The sequence below is a fragment of the Asterias rubens genome, chromosome 3, assembly GCF_902459465.1.
Source record: "Asterias rubens chromosome 3, eAstRub1.3, whole genome shotgun sequence".
In the NCBI taxonomy this organism is placed as follows: Eukaryota; Metazoa; Echinodermata; class Asteroidea; order Forcipulatida; family Asteriidae; genus Asterias; species Asterias rubens.
Genome location: NC_047064.1, coordinates 15,182,722 through 15,189,954, shown reverse-complemented (window position 1 = coordinate 15,189,954; position 7,233 = coordinate 15,182,722). Strand labels below are relative to the sequence as shown.

The 7,233-nt window shown below is 36.7% G+C and overlaps 1 long non-coding RNA gene across 2 annotated transcripts; it reads left to right on the top strand.

Annotated features, from left to right (window-relative positions):
- The first annotated feature begins 284 nt into the window (after positions 1-284).
- LOC117287747 lies at positions 285-4,640 on the top strand. 2 transcript variants are annotated; one of them, XR_004518836.1, is made up of 3 exons: positions 285-324; positions 888-991; positions 4,619-4,640. It is a non-coding gene; the product is annotated as an uncharacterized LOC117287747 (long non-coding RNA). The 2 variants fall into 2 exon arrangements; XR_004518835.1 differs by lacking the exon at positions 4,619-4,640 and adding an exon at positions 2,813-2,851.
- Positions 4,641-7,233: the final 2,593 nt, after the last annotated feature.

The window sequence follows — 7,233 nt, the reverse complement described above, 5'->3', positions numbered from 1 at the left end:
TAACCATCTAATGCAGGCTCATTAACTTTACGCGGGAGACTCTACAATCCGCCGACAGAGGGCGCGATTCCTATTTAAATACTTAGTCAGATACCCTAAACCAAATTCAACGCTGAACGTATAGATGAAGTCGAGCTTGATAAATCACGTGTGTCCCATTCAGAAACGCATGCGGTATCAGAATTTCTCAAAAACATGGACGGAGAGAAGTGACTTGCTTCTTCGAGAGAATTTTGCCCGCATTTCGCTCCATTTTACCGTTTCCTGAAAAAGAAACGGTAGTTATGAAGTGCAAGACATGTGCTCACAAAGTAAATGCAAAAAGTAAGTTTGGAATTTACATATTTATTGTGGAAACCGGAGCTTGTAAAGTTGTGTGTAATAACCCCCTTGACTTGTGCGTTATTGTCGCAACACTCAGACTTTGAATATTAAACACATTAATGCAAATTCAGCTCAATGACTTTGAGTCTGATGATGTAAATGACCTGTGACATAATTTGTAGTTGACAAAAAATATTGACTATTTTTTTATTTTATTTAGGATATAAAAATTACATTCCTTTCACAGATTTTCAACAAAATGTAACACTTGTGTAAAGTTGTTTTTATTAATATTATCAGTGATTTTTTTTTCTTTGTATCACTCAGCGATGACCGCATATTTTATATCACTACCAAGTAATAGCACAGACAGCATTTTTTGAATGAATGAAAAGTCGGAAAAGTTTCCGTATGGCGCCACCACTTTTTCATTCGATATGAAATAATATAGTATCTAATTTACCTCAATGAGATATCCCTTTTTGTAAAAATGAGTGAAAAGGTGGTGGCGCCATACGGAAAGTTATCCGAAAAGTCACTTATTGTCTTCCTTCTCATTACAGCTGCATTACATGGTGTGGTCTATCATTCATACCTGCGTCTCAACTCTCACAAGAATGTTGAAGGTCGTCAGGAGGTCGTCGACCAGAAAGACCTAGGAACACTGGTGAGTGAAACACTGGAGTTTTATCTTACATGTCTTAGGAATTGTCCAAATTGTTTAGGTTTATATTATATCTTGATGTTTACATACAGAAATGTTTGTACATTATTGTTGTTTAGTTGCCCCTGCTAGAACCATCAAAACATTTTATTTTTATTTTTTCTTTCAGAGGTTTCAACATTTATATTACTCTGAATTTTTAAAATTGGTTTATGAAAAAAAAAGATGCAAAATAGATGAATTTATTAGGTGATTTATTGCATATGGTTTCTTTTGAAGAATATAACCCCCAAAATATTTAGGTTCACCATTTTGTTTTTCTTCAGGAAAGACACAAAAACGAATCAGTGTAAAGGGTTTGCCACCTGTAGGGGGACCTCTGGTCAATTATGAAATGGTTTGAAAAAAAAGGCACAATTTCGTTTTGAATAAAAGGTGGTTTATCATTTTGTAAATTTTGAAAAAAAAGCAACCCCAAAGTTCTTTGTTGGTACTTGTTTATTTTATTTCAGAGGTTTTATCCCTCTGAAAACAGCAAAATTCAGTGATAAAGGTTTGCCAACCATAAGGAAACCTCTGGCCAATGTTTTAACTGTTTTAGTTGAAAAATGTACCACTTCGTTTTAAAAGGCAATTTTTTTTTTATAACTTAGTAATTTTTGAAAATTACCCTCCCCCACCCCAAATATTTGGTCAGAAATAGTTTTGTTTTATTTCAGAGGTTTTATATTTAACTCTTAAGAAGAGCAACATTCAGTGATATGGGTTCGCCACCCGTAGGGAAACTTCTGGCAAATATTTTAACTGTGTTTAGAACCACTTCATTTTAAAAGGCGATTTTTTTTATAATTTGGTAATTTTTGAAAATTACCCTCTCCCCTCCCCAAATATTTGGTGAGAAATATTTGTTTTATTTCAGAAGGTTTATAATTAACCTTTAAGAAGAGCAACAATCAGTGATATGGGTTCGCCACCCGTAGGGAAACCACTGGCAATTTTTTTAACTGTGTTTAATTGAAAAATGTACCACTTCATTTTAAACTGTCATTTTTTTTATAATATGGTAATTTTGGAAAATTCCCCCCCCCCCAAATATTTGGTTAGAAACAGTTTTATATCGTAGGTTTTGTATTTAACTCTTTAGCAGAGCAAACTTAAGTGATATGGGTGCGCCACCCATAGGGAAACCTCTAGCCAATTTTTTAACTGCTGTTTATTAATTGAAAAATTTGCCACTTCATATTAGGTAATTTATTTGGCAAGTCTTGAAAAATAAGCCCCCAAATATTTGGTTTTATATTTTTAACTCTGAAACGAGAAGGGCAGAAATTCAGTAACAAAGGGTTCGCCACCCGTAGTGAAACCCCTGGTAAATTTTTTATCGGTGTTTGATTGAAACGGAAGCCCCCAAATATTTTGATATACAAATAGGTTTGTTTTATTTCAGAGGTTTTTTTATTTTACCTGTGAAAACAGAGGATAAAAATCGGGTTCGCCACCCGGAAGGACACCCCTGGCCAATTATTTTAAAATGTTTGGGAAAAAAAGCAAACCTTTTATGTTGATGTATCGAAATCTTTACCTCTTATTGATTGATCGCTACTGTGCCAGGGTTTTGCTTCTTTCTGTTTTCTCAGCAAGTAGAACCAGTAGATCTGTTTTGCTGAAACTTTCACAGTTTTACTTCTTCTTTCTATGTTTTGTCCATTAATCATTGAAAAACAAAACAAAAAAACTTATGGCTCTACCTTTTAGGCGTATTATCAATGCTTGGTTATTTTTCATCACTTCTTAATTTCATTTTTGTATCTGGTCTGGTTTCAGATTGACAGGGCATGTGCCAAGTGCCGTCACGATGGACTTCATTGCCACACCAGGCAAACACGATCAGCTGATGAAGGACAAACCGTCATCTATTTCTGCCCATCATGCAAGTAAGTTAATCACTACTTAAAGTCACCTGGAAATAGAATTTGTTTTCTTTCAAACATAAGAGTATATGCTTACGAACAATAAAACAATTTTGTTAGTAATTGTTTATCACGATTTATATGTTTAAAAAATATATAAAGTTGTTTGGGGGGCTGACTCCGCCTACCCCTTTTGTGACGTCAATCGAGGCAGACTTTGCCTGCAATGCGTATAGTAAACACACGTGCAAAGTACATGTACGTCCAAGTCGTAAGATGGTACATTTCAAAAAGTGTTTTTCTGCATTCAGCAGCAATACACCTGGTCGGCATTGCCGGAAAAAAACATTTTTGTTGTTGTTTTGAAACGTACAAACTCACGACTTGGTCCGTACATGTACTTTGCAATTGTGTTTACTCTACGCATTACAGGCAAAGTCTGCCTCGATTGACGTCACGAACAGCGCCCTCTCGGGTCGGGGTCTACTCTTAAATTTGTAAATAACATAAGAACTGATTTTTTTAAACCTTAGTTAACTGTTTATTCACATTCCACTCATCAAAACACATATATTAGTGACAAAAGCTTTATTTTGAAAAAATACCACTTCCAGGTGACTTTAAACCTGGTTCATACTTCCTGCAAATGCAAAGTGAATTTTGGCGACCCAGCCCTGTTTAGTTAACGAATGTTTCAAAGAGGTTGAACACAGTTCAACTGTTGCGAGTGATTCATTGCGAGTTTGTGACAACAAAACTTGTTCGCATTTGCAGGAAGTATGAACCGGGCTTTAGGCTTGTAGATCCTTTTAGGTTTATCATACAGTTTCCATAGATTGTGCAGGGGTTAGTAGGTACCTGTGAGGGCAGAGATGGTTCTTGTGATTTATTTATCACTACATATTTGGCTGCACAGGCAATTTCTGAGTTGGTTTGATGAATGAAATAAATGGTCCAGTGATAAGGGGTAACATTGTTGAAGAGCCACGAGCGTCACTGAATGACGGATTTCAGTGCTACATGCGGATTGGTACAAGCAGAAATTCACCGTTCATATGACATGTGTGTAAATCGTTGTCGGAAGTGTCATGGCCGAGTGGTTAAGAGCATCAAGTTCAAACTCTGGTGTTTCTGATAAGCAGAGTGTGGGTTCGAATCGCCAGCCATGACACTTGTGTCCTTAAGCAAGACACTTAACCATTGCTTCGCCCTTCGGATTGGACGTAAAGCCGTAGGTCCCATTTAAAAGAACGCAGTGCATGCACTTATCGAAAAAGAGAAGGGGTTCGCCCTGGTGTTCCTGGCTGTGGCTGCTGTATGCACCGTGGCACCATGTAAACCACTACATGGTGTGCTAAGGATTAGGTCTCATAATTTCAAAATCTTTGTCCCACTCACCTTGCAGTAAAAATATTTGGCGCTTTGTATCCTTTGGAAAAGGTGCATTATAAATACGTTGATTATTATAATTTTTAATATTGTTATTATTAAAGCACAATATGGTTACAAGTGCATCCATCAGCAAAACAGAAACCAACAAAACATGCAATTGGATCTTGTGAAGGATCTGCGGTGAACTTTACAAAGAGTTAAGACTAGTCATATCTTGTTAGGACAAGTTACTCGTCTAACTTAGGACTAGCCTAAAGTTAGAACCAGTCCTAACTCTTTGTGAAATCGACCCCAGGATGGTTAAGTAATTTTATTTTTTTATTTACAGGCATCAAGAGATTGAGTACTCCTGAAGAGAATCAACATCTTCGGATCAGTCTACACTGAGAGGAACTCAAGGCAAGAGCTCACTGGAACAAGGAGATGAAATCACCACCGGCGACGACGACGACCCGATGCCAGAGAGATGTCTTACTGATGAGGAGGCAATTTTTGGGGTGTGTTTATTCGTTGAAAAATGCACCACTACATAAAAGGTGATTTAAAAGTTTTGAAAAACAAGCCCCCAAATATTTGAATATTTTAATATTTTGAACTCTGAAAACAGAAGAGCAAAAATTCAGTGACAAAGGGTTCGCCACCCGTAAGGAAACCCCTGTGTTTGATTGAAAATTGCAACGCTTCAAATTGAAAGTTGACATTTGGTAAATTTTGAAAAATAACCGGAAACCCCTCCAAATATTTTGATATACAAATAGGTTCGTTTTATTTGAGAGGTTTTATATTTTACCTGGGAAAACAGAGAGCAAAAATCAGTGACAGTCTGTAAGAAACCCCTGGCCAATTATTTTTTAAATGTGACCCGCTCTAACGAAATGAGGATTGTCTAGTGAATTTCACATTTGCATATTTCATAATATTCCAAACAAGCAAATCTTAATATTTTAAATGAAATAAAAATCAAGATCATACGACCTTCCTGTCTGAAACAATGTGGAATTTTCGACGCCCTTGACGCTTAATTTTACGACCCGTTTTGGAAAACACAAACTCCATAAAAATTAATTTGAAAAAACGCGACGTCTCACACACTCATTAAAATAATATTAATATTTTTGTTTACGATAATGAAAACATCAATTTTTAACCCCCCGTAGTCAGGCAAACAAAATTACCAAAATGAACAAACAACTCAACGAGAAGTTAGATTATAATGTGTAGACAATTTCACCAATAAGTTTGACAATGTTTACCTGAATTTTTGGAGCAATTTGCGTTGATATTTCCAACTTGAAATGCGAGTTTTGTTCCGTCAAGTCAAAACATAGTAAAGACAGCTGTCACTCAGCGCATAGCATCAACCCCCACGGGTATACTCGGCTTGAAGACCAGGGAACATTCGCAATTTCCCCGTGCATGTTTCTCATGATTTTAGCGAAATTTCTTACCCAGCATGAAGTTTAACTGAAAGATTATTCCTTTAACATTCAGAATTATTTTGATTTGGAACAATTCAACCTTGAAAAACCACAAAACAATGATGGAAATTAGACACTGTTTTCCCAACGTTCGATAAACATTCCACTGTTCCATACGTCGTACGTGTAGCAAAGTTTGTGCATGGTACCCGCGCAGTGTTCGTGTGTACATTGTCGTATTACCAGCGCTGCAACTAGCTATGGCAACAAGACCGGGTCGGGTGATCGGACTCTCACGCTGCATGGATAAACAACGCCTCGGTCTGTGAGCCATACTAAATCTCGCGACGCGGATTTATGAATGGGAGATGTCATCGCTGATAAAACAGGGTTTGCCTTTGGTGACCTTTGAACCCCTTTCAGTGTTGACACATGTTTTTGGTGGCTATATTTAGACACCTCTAATCTTTGGCTTTCCAATGGTACTCTTGGTGGCGCTATGCAAGTTGTGTGAAAAGTTTTGCGACGCTCGCCAAATTTGGTGTTTTCAATGAATGTTCGCTGTCTGTCCCGTGGGATTTGGAACATTTTTGGATAATTACGTCAAGAACATGGCTCAGAAATCGTCTGTTTTTACATCTTTAGTAATCTTTTGACGAAAAGGTAAGACCATAGTAAGTTTAATCAAGATTTAGGCAACCTAAAAGTGTAGTAATAAAAAAATTAAAAAATTCAATAATTTTCATTAATTGTTTGTTATGATTATGTTCGGTGTCAAATTACACGAAATGAAACATTACTAGACATTCCTCATTCCGTCAGAGCGGGTCACAAATGTTTGGGGAAAAAGCAAACATAGTTTGTTGATGTATCGAAATCTTTACCTTGGATGGATTCATCGCTACTGTGACAGGGTTTTGCTTCTTTCTGTTTTCTAAGCAAGTAGAACCAATTAACCTATTTTGCTGAACTTTTCACTGTTTTATTTCATCTTTCTAACCATTTGTGAAATCGACCCCAGGATGGTTAGGGTCAAAGGTTCATTTTTTTATGTAAAAGTATTTTTTTTTTATATTTTTTAATATTTACAGGCATCAAGAGATTGAGTACTCCTGAAGAGAATCAACATCTTCGGATCAGTCTACACTTATAGATCTCAAGACAAGAGCTCACTGGAACAAGGAGATGAAATCACCACCGGCGACGAGGACAACGATGACGACCTGATGCCACAACGATGTCTTACTGATGAGGAGGCCGATTTTTTGACTGGTTTATTCATTAAAAAATGCGCCACTTCATATAAGGTGATTTATAAGTTTTGAAAAACAAGCCCCCTACTATTTGGTTTTATATTTTGAACTCTGAAAACAGAAGAGCAAAAATTCAGTGACAAAGGGTTCGCCACCCGTAAGGAAACCCCTGGCCGATTTTTTAACTGTGTTTGATTGAAAATTGCACCACTTCAAATTGAAAGTTGACATTTGGTAAATTTTGAAAAATAACCGGAAACCCCTCCAAATAT